Here is a 19,388-nt window from a genome sequence, read left to right as displayed (position 1 = left end):
AGGCGTCAGTCAGCTGTGACTGTTCTCTAATTGAAGCTGCAGGGAACTTTCCCATCGGGGCCTGGAACCGTTTCATTGAATGTGCAAATCCCCTGCCATTTGCTGAGGTGGGGTTTCAATGCCTGAAGTTGCTCTTCTAGATAAAACAAAATGTTCTAACTGTGTGTCACTGTGTGTACGCTTTTATGGAGGCAGCATGAAGCGTAATCCCGGGCTCCAGGAAGTATAATTGAGCCACTGGGTTTGGGCTCTGGAATCAGGTGGGTCCAGAATCAGTTTGGCTCTACCATCACCAGCTCTCTGTCTCCAGGCAAGTGACTTGCCCACCCAGAGCCCCATCTCTGACATGGGGGCAACAATAGCCCTTACTTTACCAGGCCGTGCCCAGGATTAAATATGGCAGTACACACCATGGCCCCAAGTGTCTTCCTAAGTGTTCACAATTTCCCGTGAGAAACGCTTCCAGGACTTGCATGCTGCTAGCATCTGAGGACAACCTGGACTGGTCAGCAGGAGGGATGTCCTGAGGGAGGTCCTGACAGATGGCCATGGAACCTGGCCCCTCATGCCACTCTGCAGGTACAGAGGGAAGAGGCCTGTTGTGAATGGAAGTTGAAAAAATCAAATTTTGATGATTTTCAACAACCTGTACTTTGTGGACTCTTCCATCATTTGGCCAAGCCCCTTCTCACCCCATAGAACCCAGTATATTCATCCTGCCTCTTCCAGAAAGCCCACTTTACCCAACCTGCCATCTTTTGTCCTTCTCTCCAGCGTGTTTTTGAGCATCGCAGATACAAAGGAGAAAAGTCAGGTGTAGGTGACAAAGCAAGTCAGGTGATGAAGAGCCACTTAAATCTTAAGAACTCAATGATTTCTTCCCTCCTTCTTTCCAGTCCCTCCTTCCTATCTATCTGTTTCAAGTGCATAGCATTTAATGATAATAATTTCCATTATTAATGGAAATACGTACATAACCATCAGTGGCCCCCATTAGCATTCAATCATTAATTCATCATAACACAACAAACACTTGTGAACTTAACGCTCCCTCTAAGAACTAGAAAGTTAGTAATAACTCATATCTACCTGTGTGCCTCTGTCTTTCCCTGGGGTCAGAAACAGTTTTTTGCAAAGGTCAGATAGTAAATATTTTAGACCTTAAGGGCCATCAGTCTCCATTGCAATTATTGGACTCTGCTGTTACAGTTTGGAAACAGCCAAAGACAATACATAAATCAATGGGTGTGCCTGCATTCCAATAAAACTTTGTTTACAAAAACAGGTAGAGGCATAGATGGCCCACAGGCTGTGATCTGCAAACTCTGGTTATCCTATCCTCTGGCCACTGCTCTCACTAGTCCACCACCCCACCTGTCACCCACCCCCAACTCCCACCACCCAGGCAAACTTATCCACTCTCCTGTTGCCTCATCTATCAAATGAGGGAATTGGGTAAGATGATCTTTAAGGCCTTCTTATGTCCAGAACCTTGTCATTCTGGTCAAAAAGCATAAATGGGATTGAAAGGCACTGTACTTACCAACTTTAAGGGGGCTTGGGCAGAGAATTTAAATACCTCTTTAGGTTATAGTGGAGATATTTAGCTATGTGTATAAGGCCCAACTGGGATCCAGATATCTTAGACTTGGGGGCCTGAAAAAGATGAATCTATTGACAGCACAATTGGATGTTGGTGGTCAAGACCCTGACAGAGAACCAAAGGCAGTCAAGGACACTTCTGGTTAAAAGCTAAATGGAGAAGCACATTTTCATGCTGTTTATTCCCTAAAGTTGTGTGGTCCTGGGAAAATCCCAGGCTCTCTGAGCATCAGTGTTCTATCTGTAGAATGTAGATAATACCTACCTCACCGGAGGCAGGGAGGATCAAGTGATACTTAAGTGCCTAGCACATATCTGGTAGAGCAAGAGATCCAAAGTGGCATCTTGGCCAGGCAGGGTGGCTCACGCCTGTAATCCCAATACTTTGGGAGGCTGAGGTGGGTGGATAAATTGAGGACAGGAGTTCGAGACCAGCCTGGCCAACAAGGTGAAACCCCATCTCTACTAAAATACAAAAATTAGCTGGACATTATGGCGGCCTTCTGTAATCTCAGCTACTCAGGAGACTGAGGCAGGAGAATCGCTTGAACACAGGAGGCAGAGGTTGCAGTGAGCCAAGATCATGCCACTGCACTCCAGCCTGGATGACAGAGTGAGACTCCTTCTCAAAACAAAACAAAAAACAAAGTGGCATCTCCTGTTAGCAGCATGGATTTATAGACCTCAAAGAGTCTGAGCTGGCTGCTCCCACCTAAAACACAAATGTCCGGGAAACTGGTAGAGAATCCCCGGAGTTGATGGGTTCCTGGCAACATCTGCTTACTGCCCGGGGGTTTTTTTGGTTCTGGTTTACTCATGCTGACCCCAATTGGGGGTTAAAAGATGGACAATGCACACATGGCCTGCACTGCCCCCCGGGACACTTGGATGTGGAGGCTGATTGATTTATTCCATCTGACCTCAGCCAAGAGAACAAAGGGAGGGTGTGTGATATGCATGCTAATACTGGGCAGTGCCTTCTCTCTCTCCCTCCCTCCCTCCCATGGTGAGCAAATCCAGGAGGTGGCAAGACAGCCATGCTTGCAAAAAGAGGAACCAAGGAGAGATGCTGAATGTCAGCTCAGGCCAGAGCCACTCCCTAAAGAGGAGAACTGTACTATGAGGGGCTCCTGGCCCCAAGACCTACCAGAACCCCAGTTTCCCACATGGGAGCTAGCTGCAGATGCACCCTTTGAGTAAAACTGTGTTTATAATCACACTGAGATTTCAAGAATTTCCAAGCTTCTGAGACATATTCTTTTGCCCTTTTTAAACCAGAATGTTTTCTAATATGTTAGTCTATTTACCATTTAATTTCCCTGAAATGACAAATCAATGATTATTAACCCTGAAATAAAATTGACAGTGTCTTGAAATCCAGCATGTAATAGCTCTTTCTCCCAGGCAACCTTATACAGATATTTAAAGAATAAAGGCCAGGCTTAGTGGTTCACGCTTGCAATCCTAGCACTTTGGGAGGCTTAGGTGGGTGGATCACTTGAGTCCAGGAGTTCAAAGCCAACCTGAGTAACATGGTGAAACTCCATCTCTACCAAAAATACAAAAAATTAGCCGGGCGTAGTGGTGAGCACCTGTAGTCTGAGCTACTTGGGAGGCTGAGGCAGGGGGATCACCTGAGCCCAGGAGGTGAAAACTGCAGTGAGCCGAGATCATACCAGTACACTCTAGCCTGGGCAACAGAGTGAGACCCTGTCTCAAAAAATAATGATAATAAACAAATAAGAACAATTACAACTAAATATACCCATCTGGGAGAATATTCATAATAAAATGTGAGGCAAAATAAAGCAATTTGAATAGGAAGCATATTGTATAATCTCATTTATATTCAAAAAAGTGTTAGAGATGGAGGAATTAACCCTATAAATATGCATTGGTTTGTCTGAAAATGGAGTAAGTGGGAAAGGTCAGTCACCAGACTGATAATGCTGATTACTTGGAGGGGAGACTAAAGAAAAAGAGGGGAAAATTAACATTTTCTGCTTATACTTCTGTATATTCAACTTGCTACAACAAAAATTATGTCTAAGAAGCAAGTAAAGGCACATTTCCTTTACTGGAATATTTGAGATGTCTTATCTTCCAGTGACTAGCTGAATTATCTGTGTAAATACAGCATGCCTAGAATTTGCCTCCTCTCTCATCAAAAGGATTAGCCCCAGAAGTAACATCTGTCTTTCCCTGCCAAGGGCCTCTATGTGTGATGAGCCCTTATAACAAATATGAGCATTTCTCCCAGTTGTAAGGTCTGCTTTGGTAAAGTCATGGCCAAGTGCTCCTCCATCCCTGTCAACAGGCTCCCCATCCAAACCATGTGGTATGGTGATCTAATGCCGGGGAAGGCAGCCAGGCCTAGTGACAGCTGCAGCCAGGAATAGTGGGGAGGAGGCCCTTGGCACCACAGATCCATGCAGACATTTCATTTGGTCAGGAAGAAAGTTTGACTTTGGAGGCACGTAGATGATAGTGAAAATAGTTTCCTAGGAATTGTGGATGACCAAATGGTACCCAGGTACACAGTTTATACAGAGCTATTTTAAAGTTTTATTATTGTCTTCCAACCCTGTCTCCCTACATCCCTCCCTCCCTTCTTCCTGGACCTCTGCCTTTGGATTTACTATCCTATAAGACATATACAAATCAGAAACATAGAAAACTGGGAATATATTTTAAAATGACAATCCTATCAATCACGTATTTAGTGCTTACAATGGGGCACATATTGCTAATAATTTGTATTAAAATTATGCTATTTTAACAAATAACACCGAAATCTCAGTGGTTTAACAGAATAGCTCATTTATTTCTCTTATCACAGTCTAGTTCAGGTTGACAGGGACCTGGGCTCCATGCTGTCATTCAGGAACCCAGGCTTCTTCCATCTTGTGGCTGTGACCTCTTCTTGGCTCTCAGAGCCCTCTCCATCAGTTGGAAAAGGTACTTACCACTTCTGCTCACATTCTATTAGCCAGAATTAAATCACATGACCATGTCTAACAGCAAGAGATGCTGGGAAATGTTGTCTAGCAGTGTGTCTTGGAAGAAGAGGAGGCACAGCTGTTGAAGATCATAGTAGTTTCTGCCTGCACACTTTATTGCATTATCTCACTTTAAAGTAACAAACAACTCACTAGACATTAAGTTTCAAATGACCTCTTTGTTTCCCATACTTTCTTCAAAACCCACATAATAGGTTTATTAAGTAAATGGTGAATGAATGAATTAAGATGTTACTATTACTTTTTTTTGAGACCAAGTCTTACTCTGTCATCCAGGCTGAATTGCAGTGGCCTGGTCTCGGCTTACTGCAACCTCGACCTCCCGAGTTCAAGCGATTCTCCTGCCTCAGCCTCTGGAGTAGCTGGGATTATAGGCACACACCACCATGCCCAGCTAATTATATTGTATTTTTGGTAGAGACGGGGTTTCGCCGTGTTGGTCAGGCTGGTCTCTAACTCCTGACCTCGGGTGGTTCACCTGCCTCGACCTCCCAAAGTGCTGGGATAACAGGTGTGAGCCACCATGCCCCTCCTAGATGTTACTATTACTTTTAGTATAAATTACAAAACAGGGACAGAGAAGGTAAAAACTTGCCCAGAGTTTCCCGCGTCTTTGTTGCAAACACATGGATTGTGAGTACCAACGTTTGGTACAATATTAAGGGAACCTATAGTTGTATTTGTTTTATGCCCTAAGATCATTTTTTATACAACCCATTGTTTTGACATTAGGATGTCAAATTTAATTATCTGGAAGCTCTGATTCAGGAGGTGAGAACACAGTTCCCTCTTGCGCCGTTCAGTGGAGAACCAAGGCTGCCATATGCTTTCTCTAGTAAGAAAGTGGGGGGGATATGTTCATCTCCTTGGTTTTTCTTGCCCTTTTGATAAGGTAAGAATTCAGGTTCAAGGAACGCCTAGGGTTATTCCGTTTACTGCATATGAATATCAGCGGAGTTTGAACTCCCTTTAGCAGGCCTTGAGTTGCCTGATAAAATTAGTGGAGTAGTGAGTTTGATATGTATGCCTCCAGCCTCCCTAAAGCTAAGAAAGACAGTGGCCAAAATGTTTCTTTTCAGCATTCACATGTCCACAGAGCCTAAGACTTAGCCCGGTTCTGTAGGGACTAGAAAAGGCATAACATACTGGTTCCTGGTTTTCATAGAGCTTACCAGTCTGTTTTGTTTTGTTTTTTGTTTTTGTTTGAGACAGAGTGTCGCTCTGTTGCCCAGGCTGGAGTGCACTGGTGCTATCTTAGCTCACTGCAAGTTGCAACTCACAACCAATGATGTGGGTTCCATCATTGGTACTCACAATCCATGTGTTCACAACAAAGACGTGGGAAACTTTGAGCAAGTCTTTACCTTCTCTGTCCCTGTTTTGTAATTTATATTAAAAGTAATAGTAACGTCTTGGATGGGCACGGTGGCTCACGCCTGTTCAAGCGATTCTCGTGCCTCAGCCTCCCGAGTAGCTGGGATTACAGGCAAGCACCACCATGCCCAGCTGATTTCTGTATTTATTTTTTAGTAGAGACAGGGGTTTCACAATGTTGGCCAGGCTGGTCTCAAACTCCTGACCTCAAGTGATCTACCCGCGTGATCCACCCGTCTTGGCCTCCCAAAGTGCTGGGACTACAGGCATGAGCCACGGCACCCAGGTCTGGAGGGTGCTATTTAGCAGTTTTCTCATCACCTTGAACCTGTTTTCCATGAGAAGACTGCACATGATTTTGTTTGAACAAGGTAGGATTTCCCTGTCGCTGTCTAACTCTCAGGGAACCAGTTCAACTATCTAAGTCTACCTCTGGGATAGACTTGCATTTTGGGGGTTAATCCTCCCTACACTGGCAGGGTTAGAGGAAGTACAGACTTCCCATTCCAATATCTTCCCAATGTCAGCCTTCCAGTGTTCAGTTTTCCTGCACTTGGGACATGTGTGAAGATAAAGATGCATTTCAGATAAGTATGATTAAAGGTAATTAGTGAGCTCATGCGGCTGGTGGAATAAACATAGGCAGATGCTGGTTGACATAAAGTTAATGAAAGAAACAAATGGATCAAGAAACATGGCAGCTGAGGAAGCCTGGCCAAAGCCTCACACTGACATGTTGTTTTACTTAGATCTTTTGATTGGCTACTTTTGTCTGTGCCCCAAGAACATAAATTGAAATCAAATTCATGTTCATGTTTGATTGTTTGCTCATGTTAACACATAAAATGAGTGTTTTTTGCAGTTCTTGTTGTTGGATTTTTCTTTGCTTTTGTACTTTTACTATAACATGATAGTTCAGTTTCTGTAATAGATTCCAGTGCACGTTTCATATTTTTAAATTATAACTTTATGTATATCACAAAGCAATAACAAGTCTGTGTTATGTTTTTTTCTCTTTAAGGTTTGTTCTATATGAGTTCTTTGATATATAGCTTGAAAATGCTCTGGAAAACAGTTTGTCTTAAGCAGGACTTAGATTGTAGCCCACATTACACATCCTGAACTTCAGGAATCCCCTTTGTGAGCCCAATCATTTCATTTTAGAACAGTGTTCCTGCTAAACACATGGAATCTGAAGTGAAATCATCTAGGCTCAAATGCTGCCTCCAACATTTATTGGCTGTGTGACCTTGAATGAGTTACTTAACCTCTCTGGTCTTCAACTTTGTCATCTGTGCAAAGGAACCCAGCTTGCAGATTTACAGGAAGGGTTAAATATTGTGTCTATAGGTATCAACTAGGTACTTAGATTGTATCTGCTTGAACTAATCTGCTTGGCACAAAAACAGGCAAGTTAAATGCAAAGGAGTATTCTGCCCGTGGACAGAGCTCCCCATCTTTTCATATTACAAAGCCTTTGTATGTGTGCCTAGAATCAAGTGCAATCTCAGTGAATTTGTGCTCTACTTATCTCTGCTTGTCATCAAAACCGCTCCACAAGGGAAAGTTGGTTGTTAGTATCATGCAACTACCCCTTTCATGTGGGATGTTTGTTAGCAAAATAAAGGCCCTGCCTTGACTTTGCTGCAGCCTCCATTCAGGTTTATAATGGGCAACTTCCCCTTCTGGTGCAATAGTGATGTTCTCATCTTTTCTTTTTATTTCAAAAGTCCCATTTTGGGCTACCTACTGCATGCTCGTGCTGTAATTGTTTAAGGCTTCCTTGTGGACCTTGTCTCCAGTCAGCCTGTCGCTGGTAGGAGGCCCTCTTTCCCATCCTTGCATAATTAGAGAAAACATGTAGTCATCTCCCCAGGGCTGCTTAGCTTTCATCATGAAGCATGACTATCAGAGTTTTGAGGTTGATAGGAGTGGAAACATTGTGTTCAACAAGCAGGCTCCTTCATGTGTTGTCAACATTTCATTTGTGATTCTAATGAGGGCTGAGGAGAAAATAAACTTCGTGTAAGGCTCTCACTGCTATGGCTGATGTTTATAAGTTCCTATCCATGGCCTCTAGTTGCTCCCACCAGGAAGGCATCTGGAAAGACAGCTGAGTGCCGCTGTGTGTGAGGAGGTGCTAAGGTGGTTAGGTTTGCTGAGTGTGAGCAGTGCCCGTGTTCACTCCTTAGAGACTGGTGTTTCTCTATTTTTGGTGCTTTCCACTTCTCCTGAAGGTGAAAACACCCTTACTTAAAAATAAGGTGTGCTCAAGGGATTCTCATTCTGGACCCCTTTGTGTGTATTCTGTCTTTATGAAAGAAGTAGCTACTGAGTGTTCCCTACCTGCAAAGCTCTGTGTTTGGGAGTGTAATGGGCATCAAAATAAGACACAGCTCAATGAATGGACCTACAGTCCAAATGGCCACTACCGTGTCGAAAGGGGACAGAAACTCATTATACCGCTATGCAAATACAGTCATCCCTCAGTATGAGATGGGGATTGGTTCCAGCACCCCCACATATACCAAAATCTGTGCTTGCACCAGTCCTGCAACTGGCCCTGTGGAACCCGCTTGTAGGAAACATCAACCTTCCAAGTATCCAGGTTTCACATTCCGTAAATTATGTATTTTCCAATCTGTGTATTAGTGGACCTGTGCAGTTCAGACTCGTGTTGTGCAAGGGTCAGCTGTATATGAAAAAGTACAGCCATTAAAAGTGCAAGGAAAGAAAGGTATATGGTTCTGTAAGAGAATGCAGTCTGGCAATTCAGCCTGAGAGGTTAGGGCAGGCATCCCCAATGGATGTTATAACCAGGCTGAAATCTGAAGTACGACCCAGAATTTACCACAGAGAGGGGAAGGGACAAGGGCCATTCCAGGTAAAGGCATGGCATGTGTTATGCTGAGAGGCCAGTGAGATGGCACAGCACCTTAGGGGCTAGCAGAAGGCGGGCATGGTCACAACACAGAGGGTGAGGGAGGAGCTTGGGCGAGCAGGTGCTGGAGAAGGGGTGAGAGGCTGGTTGCTGTCCCCCACCTCATCTCTCAGTCACTTTATTATTAATATTGAAAAGCCTTGTCTCACACACACATACACTTTCGTAAGACTACCACTGTCTGCTGTTCAGGTCACGATTAGAGCCCTGAAGTGCACCTTGCGATGTGCTTTGGGAGGCATTGTCATTCAGAGGTAATATTCTTTGGCAGCTCCACCATCTGACCATAACCAGAGAAATGCCTCTTGCTGTTTTCTGTATGCTTCTTGGAGGATGTAGAGAGGATGTTGATTTCACAAGCATTATGAAATCCCTGTACACGTTTCTCAGATCCTGAGCTTTGATGTAGAGTTTGCAGTTGTGGGCAAATCCTTTCTGCATGTGTCTAAGGGGCAGCAGAATGGAAGAGTTGCATTCTCATCACATCAGCGCCTGGGCCCAGTGCAGTCAAGGAAGAATCAGCCCTGCTGGGGCTCCGATGCTGCCTGGATGGGACATAACATTTCCTCCTGTGAGTTTGTGTATATGTTAGTGCAGATGCAAACACTCCAGCAGACCAGAAGTGGCAAATGAGTATTTATGTCCTGCAGCTACCTGCTTTGTGGTCTCATGGCAGCCTTGTTCAGCAGCCCATGGAGCCCTCCATGGCCTCAGAATCCTTTCTAGTCCAGTGCTTGAAGCAGACAGGATTAGATAGCCAACTGGTGGCACCATGCTAACGTAATCCTAGTTGGTGTTCCTGTAGTATAGATCCTTGCCATTTACAAGTTTAACTAGCCCAAATGCCCCTAAAGTATATAATACAAACCCAAGTGTCATTTTGCTGAGGGGAGAATTTGAATCATGCCCTGGGAAGCTATTGACCAAGCCCCCTTACTTACCCCCACCCCCAAATTCTACATCTTGATGTAGACTCAGTGTTCTTCTCCTTGTCCTGTGACCATGGTAATTTTTCTACAGTGATAAAAATAAGTTTTTATTTTTTAAAATATCTTTCAAGTGAAACACAAAATTTGAGAGCATGTTGAAAAAGTTGTTATGGTCTGCATTTGCACAGGAAACCCATGGCTTGTGCTAGAAATATGATTCTAGAAAAGTCGGGGTTGAGTTTGGGCACACGGACGATCCGCATTAGTGTGCCATGGGCAGTGGATATGCTGTCCCACCAAAGCTGTCCCAGGAGAGTATGTGCATTGGCCTGCAGAAATGAAGTGCTTAGTCCAAAGGAAGTTGATCTCAAAAGGGTAGCACCCATTCGACAGCAAACTGAGACCAAGAGGAGACTGTGATGCTACCTCTCCATTTGGGATAATGAGGCACTGTTATTTAGCAGCTTATTATTTGGTTGGTTTTTCCTCTGTCTAGAAATCCAATTTGTTGGACACAGTGCATCCTTAAATTCCAGAAGGTCTCAGACACAGGGTGCTTTACCTGGAAAAGATCGTGTTATTTCTCCACCATTGCAAGGTAGGAGCTATTATCTTCTACATCTTACTAAAGAGAAAATTGAAATTGATGAGACTGACTCACTTGCCTGAGACTCAATTTCTAAGGGGCAGAGCTGGAACTTGAACCCTCATCTGCCTGACTTCAAAGCCTTTGAACTACTCTGCGTTTGTATCTCATCTTATTCTTCCTAGTCCCTTCCCCTGGCATGTGGAGAAAAACAAAAGAAGGGCCAAGACATTCGCCCTTGTAGGTTTCTGCTGCCCGTTTTTCAGGGGGGCAGGGCCACAGGGAAGAGGGGAGCCTGCTGTCTGTCTGCTGTGGCCAGGGATTGGGCCAAGTGTGCTGGGGCCAGAGGTGGGGAAAGCAAGGCATGTTGTGCAGAGAGCTAGCAATAATCTGGTCCATCCTCCAGAGCGGAGCTATCAGTCAGATCTGGGACATATTTGTCATGGCTCTTTCCCTATTCAGAAGCCGCCCCTGCAGGCCCACCCTCTCTTCATTGCTGGGCAGGAGGGAGAGAACTCCCTTTGATCTGTGGACCAGTAGCAGGAGAAGCATGGCATTTCGTGGGCCTGCTCTTGCCCCTCGGCCCACACGATTGTTTGGACAACCACATGAACAAAAGCCACGGGGCCATGCTTGCTTTAGAGATCCAGAGTCTGAAGATGGAGCATGCCCTGGAAGAAAGTGGAAGTGGAAGGACCGCTCCCTTTCCATGCTGGAATCCTAGGTCATAATGCAGAGGACAGGATGTCTCTAGGACTCCCATCTGAGCAGATGAGCATCTCAGAAAGAGGGGCGGAAGATGGAGAAGGTAGAGCTGACCTGACAGCCTTCCCACTGGACAGCTCAAACTTCTGTAGTCAGGAAAGAACCACACACTCACCACATTGGTGTCCAGTCTCAGACCACAGCCCCACACTCCCAATAAGAAGCGTTTGCCTGGAGACAGATTAGCTAACTTTTGAGAGATGTGCACAGTTTTAAAAGTAAGATGGGTAGCTCTTGGGAGACTGCAACTGTTTTCTACTTATCCTCCTTGAGAAAGGAAGGTTTTCGAGTCAAGTAATTCTGAATAGGGAGCAACTGTCTTCTAAAAATATATTCAACTTCCCTGTAGTATAGTATACTTTGATGTATTAAAATATAGCTCATCCCACTCAAGTTACCGCCTTGGTGCCTAATGCTGTAAAATTAAACTATTCCTCACTGATATTTTATTAAGCTCCACCAACAGTTCAGACACAGACATTTCACAGAGCTTCGGGCCATATGTTTTATTTGCTGTCAGGGTGAACTCTGACACCAGTCCGTAAAGCCCCCCTCTCCCCATGTCTTTATATAATGCAGCATTTTCAAAAACCTTGCTACAGGCTACTCCCAAATTGTCACTATTGGAAGTAAACATCTCTAGTTTTCTGGGTGTGAATGCCCAAAAGGACCAAAAACAAGCCCCCCACCCCCCCCAAAAAAGACTGTTGTATGAAAAGTCTTTGTACTCTGGACATTTCCTTTGCATTTATTCTGTGCTTGATATTATTCAGTTTATTTTTGCGGGGAAGGGGGCTTTTTTTGGTGGAATTTTCCTGAAACTCATATGCAAAAAAGGGTTTATGTTTATGGACAATGAGCTCACCTCCCTAGCAGGGAGCCAAAGGTATCTGTACGTTTGCATCTTGAAAAATAAATAGATATGGCCATAAATGCCGATCCTCTTAACAAGACTAACTTTGTCATTTAATAAGGGAGATGATTTCATAGATTTAAAACCAGTTAACACATTTAAAACTTGATAAGACAAGGCAATCCTGGTATGTTTCCTGTTCTCCAGTGATTAAAGCAAATCGAACACTGGACTAGGGGAGGTTTTCCATGGTACGAGTAATGCCGTGAATGTTTCTCCTGGTAATGCAATTAGGAAATATTGGCCCCAGTTAGTGTAACTTAAACAAAACATGTTGTCCTCGTCAAACTTGTTCAAGTTGTTAAACAGGCAAAGCCTTGTCCAGAAAGTAAAAAAACAGGGGCATATAGTGTTTCCATGGAAACTCTGTTAAAATACTGATTTGTGGATATGATCATAATCAACCCCATAATCTAATATGACTGAATTAAATGAAAAAGAATCTCAGTTATGAAGTAAGCCCCCTGTGTGAGAGTATTCTTACACATGCAGAAAACATATGGATCCTGACGGACGCTATTTTCAAACTACTTATTGGCCCAGGGATGGGGCTTTAAGACTCCAGTTTTGTCTGTCGTTTTCTTCCCCCTCCATTCATTGTTCATCGTTTTTATAATGCCAGGATTATGTGGGTGAGCAGTAAATAAAATCTTAACGACATTTGGGTTTTCCAATATCTATCATTGCTCCCCTCACAATGCCCCATATTGTTTTCATTGTCTTTTGTGACAAGACAACCCATAATATTTAATGGTTTGTGGGATGTTACAAGTTTAAGTTTTATTAAAGTAATAATTTCTTCCTGCTAATGGGATCTTGGTAGAATTCTCACCGCGGGGGTTCACATGGAACATTAAGTCAAAGGCTAGGGTGAGTCCCTTGGGTCTGGGGAGAGGCTTCAGGGACGTTCATTGGCCTTCTCCCTGCCACACAGTTGTGCAGCTCTGTTTGCACCTGTCTCAGCTGTAGTAAAAATGGAAACTGCTCGCCATGGGGTAAACTTCAGCCTGGTAAAATGGCAAAGACAGCTGCCTTTCAGTAAACCTACTTGATTTATTTGAAAATCATTCCATCCAGAGATCATCACAAGTGGTATTCTTGGGATCAGTTTCCTTCTTGCAAAAATGTGTCCTCAGTCACGCGGGAACTTCAAATAGGATTTACCAAGCAAGTATTGGCTAGAGCCTGGCAATCCTTTGTGCCTTAGCCATGGCATCCCAGAGCATCAGCAGAATGACTTCTGCAACAGGGAAGTGATACAACCGTGTATCTCTGCACAGGTGTCAGTGCTTTTCATACCAGCCCATGGTCCCTTGAAGGTCCCAGCATAGCTAAGACTCACCTTCTGGACAGGCAGAGTCAGTCAAAGCTCAAAGATTCAGACTCTGGCCCAAGAAATAGGGGCTGACCTCTCCCCTGAGTTCTGCCATCCCCTCCCACAGTGGCAGCAGCCTCCACAAGTGCATGCACACCTTCTGATGTGGGCACAGGAAGGAATAAGCAAAGAGGGAAATAGTTTTAGGCCTGAATCTTGGTGCTGGGACCTTGAATCTGATGATTATATGCTCCTCTTAATGCATCTCTATTTCTAAGTAACTTGGTTTTATAGCGAACTAATATATGAATGCAGTTTCTAAAATTTAGGTCATGCTAAAGATGTTTCAAAAAGCAAAAAAAAAAAAAAAAAAAAAAAAACCCAGAAGCCAGGCATAGTGGTTCACGCCTGTAATCCCAGCAATTTGGGAGACTAAGCCAGGAGGATCATTTGAGGACAGGAGTTTGAGACCAGCCCGGGCAACATAGCGAGGCTCCATCTCTTAAAAAATAAAAAATTAGGCCAGGCGCAGTGGCTCACACCTGTAATCCCAGCACTTTGGGAGGCTGAGGCAGGCGGATCATGAGGTCAGAAGATCGAGACCATCCTCGCTAACACGGTAAAACCCTGTCTCCACTAAAAATACAAAAAATTAGCCAGGCTTGGTGGCACGCACCTGTAGTCCCAGCTACTCAGGAGGCTGAGGCAGGAGAATCGCTGGAACCCGGGAGGCGGAGGTTGCAGTGAGCTGAGATTGTGCCACTGCACTGCAGCCTGGGTGACAGAGTGACACTCCATCTCAAAAATAATAATAAAATAAAAATTCAGAATTAACCAGGTGTGGTAGTAGGTGCCTGTAGTCCCAGCTACTAGGGAGACTGAGGCAAGAGGATCTCTTGAACCCAGGAGTTCGAGGCTACAGTGGACTATGATCATGCCACTTGACTCCAGCCTGGGCAATAGCAACACGCTATCTCTCTAAAAAGTAAATGAGAATAATAACAGTGTTTTTTAAAAACGAAAACAATCGCCCTGATCCATCATTCCCAACCCCTAGTCTCACTTCCTAGAGGCCACCACTTCCAACTCTCTTAGTGTCTCTATTTCTCACTGGCAAGTTAAGATTGCTGTTTTTTAGTTAATTTTAGACATTGTGTATTTACTTCCTTTAAAAATGGTGCTTTGGACTTTTTACACCGGCTCATCCTGCCCTCTCCCTATTCCACCAACATGGTTGTGTGCCCATTTCATTGTTTGTGATTAATTAGTCAGTGAATATAGTATTAGGACCATCTATGTACATTCTCTATTGGGTTAATAGCATGGTATGTGTTTTCTTTTTTATGATATTTTTCCCTGGATTAGAAAATCCCCTTGTCTTCTTATGCTTAGTTTTTCTTTCTACCCATCTCAAATTTTTCCCCCATGTATTTCATCAGATATCTCAAATATGTATTATTACTATTTTCTAAATGTTTGGTGTTTCTGCCTATTTCCTCTTGCTTTGGTGAGAACTCCCTCTCTGTGTCATCCTATTTTAGTCCAGACTAATAGCTCTCTAGGTCTGCTGGGCACGCAGGCACCTAATACTTCTCTTCCCTGTTTTTCTCTATAATCTCCCCCTTCCTCCTAAACCCTCATGCCTTCCTTTTTTAACTTAATTTCTCATTTAGGTGATGAACATTTTCCAGTAGTTTACTAAGAAAGGGTAGTGAAATTTCCTCCGACCTTGTAACTCTGAAAAGGTCTTGAGTCCATGCCTTCATTTCCTAACCATTTGACTGGACATAGAATTCCTGGCTAAAAATCATTTTGAATTTTGGAAGTCATTGCTCCGTTTTCTTTTGACTTCCTGTGTTGTTTAGGAAGTCTGGTATCATACCATTTCCACATCCTTTGGTAGGAACAGATTTGCCCAACCTCCACCCCAGAAGCTTTCTGCATGTTCATTATGCCAAGAGGCTGTGAGTTCACTTCATTCATTGTGCTGAGGAGCTATGAACTCTTTTGCTTTAGAAGTACATATCCTTCAGTTCGAGGAAATTTTCTTAGATTACTTATTAGGTCTTTTTGTTTTATTATCTGCCAGGTTTTCTTTTCCCAGCATGTATCTTTCTACTTTTAAATTCATTTGTATATTTTGACTTTTCTTTTAAATTTCCTGGAGTATTTATTTATTTATTTATTTATTTATTTATTTATTTATTTGAGACAGAGTCTCGCTGTGTCGCCCAGTCTGGAGTGCAGTGTCACGATCTCGGCTCACTGCAAGCTCTGCCTCCTGGATTCACGCCATTCTCCTGCCTCAGCCTCCCGAGTAGCTGGGACTACAGGTGCCCGCCACCCTGCTCGGCTAATTTTTTTGTGTTTTTAGTAGAGACAGGGTTTCACCGTGTTAGCCCGGGTGGTCTTGATCTCCTGACCTCGTGACCCACCCTCCTCGGCCTCCCAAAGTGCTGGGATTACAGGCCTGAGCCACCGTGCCTGGCCTCCCAGAGTTATTTTTTACAGCAGCCTTTTCTTGTTTCAAAGACACAATAACTTCTTTTATCTCTGAGTATATTGACTGTAGCTAGAGCTGGGTGTATGTGTGTGTGTGTGTGTGTGTGTGTGTGTGTGTGTTTGTGTGTGTGTGTGTGTGTGTTTGTCTCTGCTGTAATACTAACTCATTTATTTGTCTGTTAGTTTTTCTTTCTTTTTTCAAGGTTAAGGCTCTCCCTAAATATCTGTAGCCTAGTTCACGTTTAAGAGTGACGCACTAAAATGCAGAGTGAAAGTTTCTCCACAGATAGACTTTACTGTTGGGTGAATCAATGAAAACTCAGCCAAACTGTAGAATGGGGAAGATGACAGTAATTCTAGGGCTTGTTTAGGGGATATAAGCTTGTTTGTCAGCATCTGAGAGCTGGTCAGGGAAAGGAAGGTTAGGAATTTCCATCAATTAGCATGCAGGTATTCCTTTTCCCAGTTCAGCCCCTCCTCCCTACCTCATCTGAACATTAGCACTTTTTCAGGAATATATAAGTTGGTATCTGTGGCATGTGCAGCAGAATACATGGTGTTGATACCTGCTGGTATTCTGCCTTCCAGTCTGCCTGTGGCAGTGATTAGAATTGCCAGGGGATCTGGCTCTCTGAGCCTTACTCTGTAGTATCTTGGCCTTGAAAGTGGCCAAGTAGGGCCAGTTGTCCCTGTCATCAAATGCCATATCTTTTTTGACCTCTGTCTCCTGTATCCAGCCCAGGCATGTATCTCTTTTTCCCTAGGTGCCTAATGTCTCCAGAGCAAGAACAATGTCCTTTGGGTGCCTACCCATAGGAAATACAGGCTTTGAGGAGGCCTGGACTTCTTTCCATGCCCTCCCACTTATTAGCACCATAACCTGGGGCAAGTTATGTAAGTTCTTCAAACTTTAGTGTCACTGCCTCTTAGCCCACCCAATGGAATCTCAGGCTTATCCAGTGCAATCACTCCCCATCCCCACCAAGTGCAGGTTTGACATTGGTTCCCTATCACTACCCCATTAGGTGTCTATAGGCACCCTTGCTTTTCTCAAGATTATAGGTGTCCTGGGACGTTGTATGTTGGGAGTCAGGCAGGGACAAGGCAGGGTTTGCAGCATGCAGAGAAGTTACTTCTGCCAGGTAGTCAGTGGGCAATGCAGCAAAGCTGGGGTAATGCCAGGTGTAGGTAGGGTGGTAGATGGCGGGGGGCCGTCCTCATTGGAATGAAGGAGGAGGCCTGACCTCTGCCCCAGCTCCTGCTCTTCACGAGAGTTCTTTGCCACACTTATTTGCCCAGCTCCTTCCAAACAGCAGGAAAACAGGTACCCTGTCTCAATTATCACATTTCCTTGGTTCTAAGATGCCATCAATAGAAGTGGAAGCTTCTAAAGGAATAAAAAGCAGTATGCATTGATGTGCCTGTACTGAAAGCCTCTCAGTTCTGTGGAATTCCACATCAATATCTTAGCCTCTCATGTTCTTTCCCTGCCCCTCACTTTGCTTGTTAATGCTTACCTCCCACCCCTAGCTTCAGGCTGCAGATTAAAAACCTTTTCTCCCCCGATCCCCAGGACTTGGTTGAGTGTCCCCTCTTATACTCCTGTACCATCCTGTACATGTCTTCAGTCCACCACAGTGGTTATTGGTTGCATAATATCTGTGTGCCTTCAGAGATTTTAGCCAGGAAACACCTGAACTGTCGCATCCTTCACTGTGTCCCCAGCACAGAGATCCTCAGTCAGTATTTGTTGGATGAAGAGAATATAGAAAGGGGAAGAAAATGAAAGGAGAGGGGATGTGAGGGCCATTACCAGCAGGAAAGAAGAGAAAGCCTCTTAGGAACAGCCCTTCCAGTGGATAAGAAAAACTAAAAGTTTGACTTAACGAAGAACAAGAGTAGATTTGCTTTCACCACGGCCTTGTTCCAAAATGCCAAATAATGACAGGAGAACCATCCTTTCATGGGAGCTGGCTGCAAACCTGGGAGGAGCTAGCATTTTGCCCAATCTTGGAAAAGGATGTTGCTTTGCTCTCTTCTCCACTGGATGAAAAGAATCCAATCCTTTCTTAAACACCCAAAATCATGGAAGAAATGAAAGGTAAGACATACAACTTTTGAAATAGATGTGGTTTATAAAAAAAAAAAAAAATCATGGGACCATTTAGTCCCTAACTGAGAGTACTCTTAAGGCATGGAGCTGTAGTGTGAATGATCTTTATCTGTGATTATAGCACTGTGTCGATAAAAAATAGTTAAGTATTGTGAAAAATTAATCTGCCTGTGACCATAGTGCATTTAAGATGATTAGAATTACCTGGAGAGCCTTAGGCAAGTAATCGGGTCATCATTAATCTTTTTTGGAACCTCATAGTGAAAGTGATGTTCCATTCTAGGAAAATACCATAATACCAAAACTAACAATTATTGAGCTCTTACTGTGTCCCAGACACTCTGCTTGATCTAATGTTCATCATCATAATCTTAAAGACTGAGCAGAGACGGGTTAAGTTAACTTGCCTAAATCCCTGCCACAGCAGGTAAGTGGGATCACTGGATTCTAACTCTGAGCCCACCTTTACTCTATGCTGCCTGTTGACTTTTTCAGTAGACCGAGAAACAGAAGGAAAGGGTGGAATAATCTTCCAAGCCATGCTAATGCAAACCTAAGAGACAGAAAACAAAGTATATAAGAGGCTGTAGTTAGGACTTGCTGAGCAGGGAGAAAGAAAAAGAATACCAGGATTCCAGGTGATCTCAGCTGGCATCTGCTAGTGCAGGATAGGACTTCTCAGGAGGCACTGAAGCATTCTCCTGTGTACCTGCAGGAGAACCTATACTGTTGAGTCTGTGGGTTAACAGCATATATCCACAACATTTTGAGTGCTAGATGTCCCCACAATGGCCTGGTGCCCTGGGAATAGGCCTGACTATAGTATGGAGATAGTGGAGACTTAGTAGCATGCAAAGGAAATTTTTGCTCTGGCTATACCCCATGAAAATAAGAGGTCCTGACTCTATCAGTCAGGACTTGGTCTTGGGAACAGAAGTTACCCTATGTATTCCAAATATGAAGGGCTTGGATACTACCCCTTAGGGGAACTAGAATTTTTCCTCTGGCTATATCCCATGAAAATAAGAGGTCCTGACTCTTATCAGTCAGGACTCAGTCTTGGGAACAGAAGTTACCCTATGTATTCCAAATATTAAGGGCTTGGATGCTAGCCCTATGGGAACTAGAAGCTTTTATAATCATTGCAATATGGGGGGATGTGGGTCAGGAAGCATCCATGTAAATGGTTCTCTAGCACTCACTTGGGAGCTGCTTCAAACCTCACATCTGCCAGCAAATTTGCCTGCAACTGCCTCCAGAGCAACATGGCCTCTGTCTCTTTGCTGCCTTCTAAATCTAGCGCTAGCTCCTTATTGGCAAATGCTTAT

The 19,388-nt window shown here is 43.9% G+C and overlaps 1 protein-coding gene across 1 annotated transcript in view; it reads left to right on the top strand.

Moving 5' to 3' along the window:
* Positions 1–19,388, top strand: part of CACNA2D3 (calcium voltage-gated channel auxiliary subunit alpha2delta 3) — a 958,661-nt gene that overhangs the window by 807,099 nt on the left and 132,174 nt on the right. The gene's annotated exons all lie outside the window — the stretch shown is intronic.

The sequence above is a fragment of the Piliocolobus tephrosceles genome, chromosome 2 (genome assembly GCF_002776525.5).
Source record: "Piliocolobus tephrosceles isolate RC106 chromosome 2, ASM277652v3, whole genome shotgun sequence".
NCBI classification, from domain to species: Eukaryota; Metazoa; Chordata; class Mammalia; order Primates; family Cercopithecidae; genus Piliocolobus; species Piliocolobus tephrosceles.
Note: the sequence above shows the minus strand (reverse complement) of the source record. Positions and strands in the feature narration are given on the sequence as shown.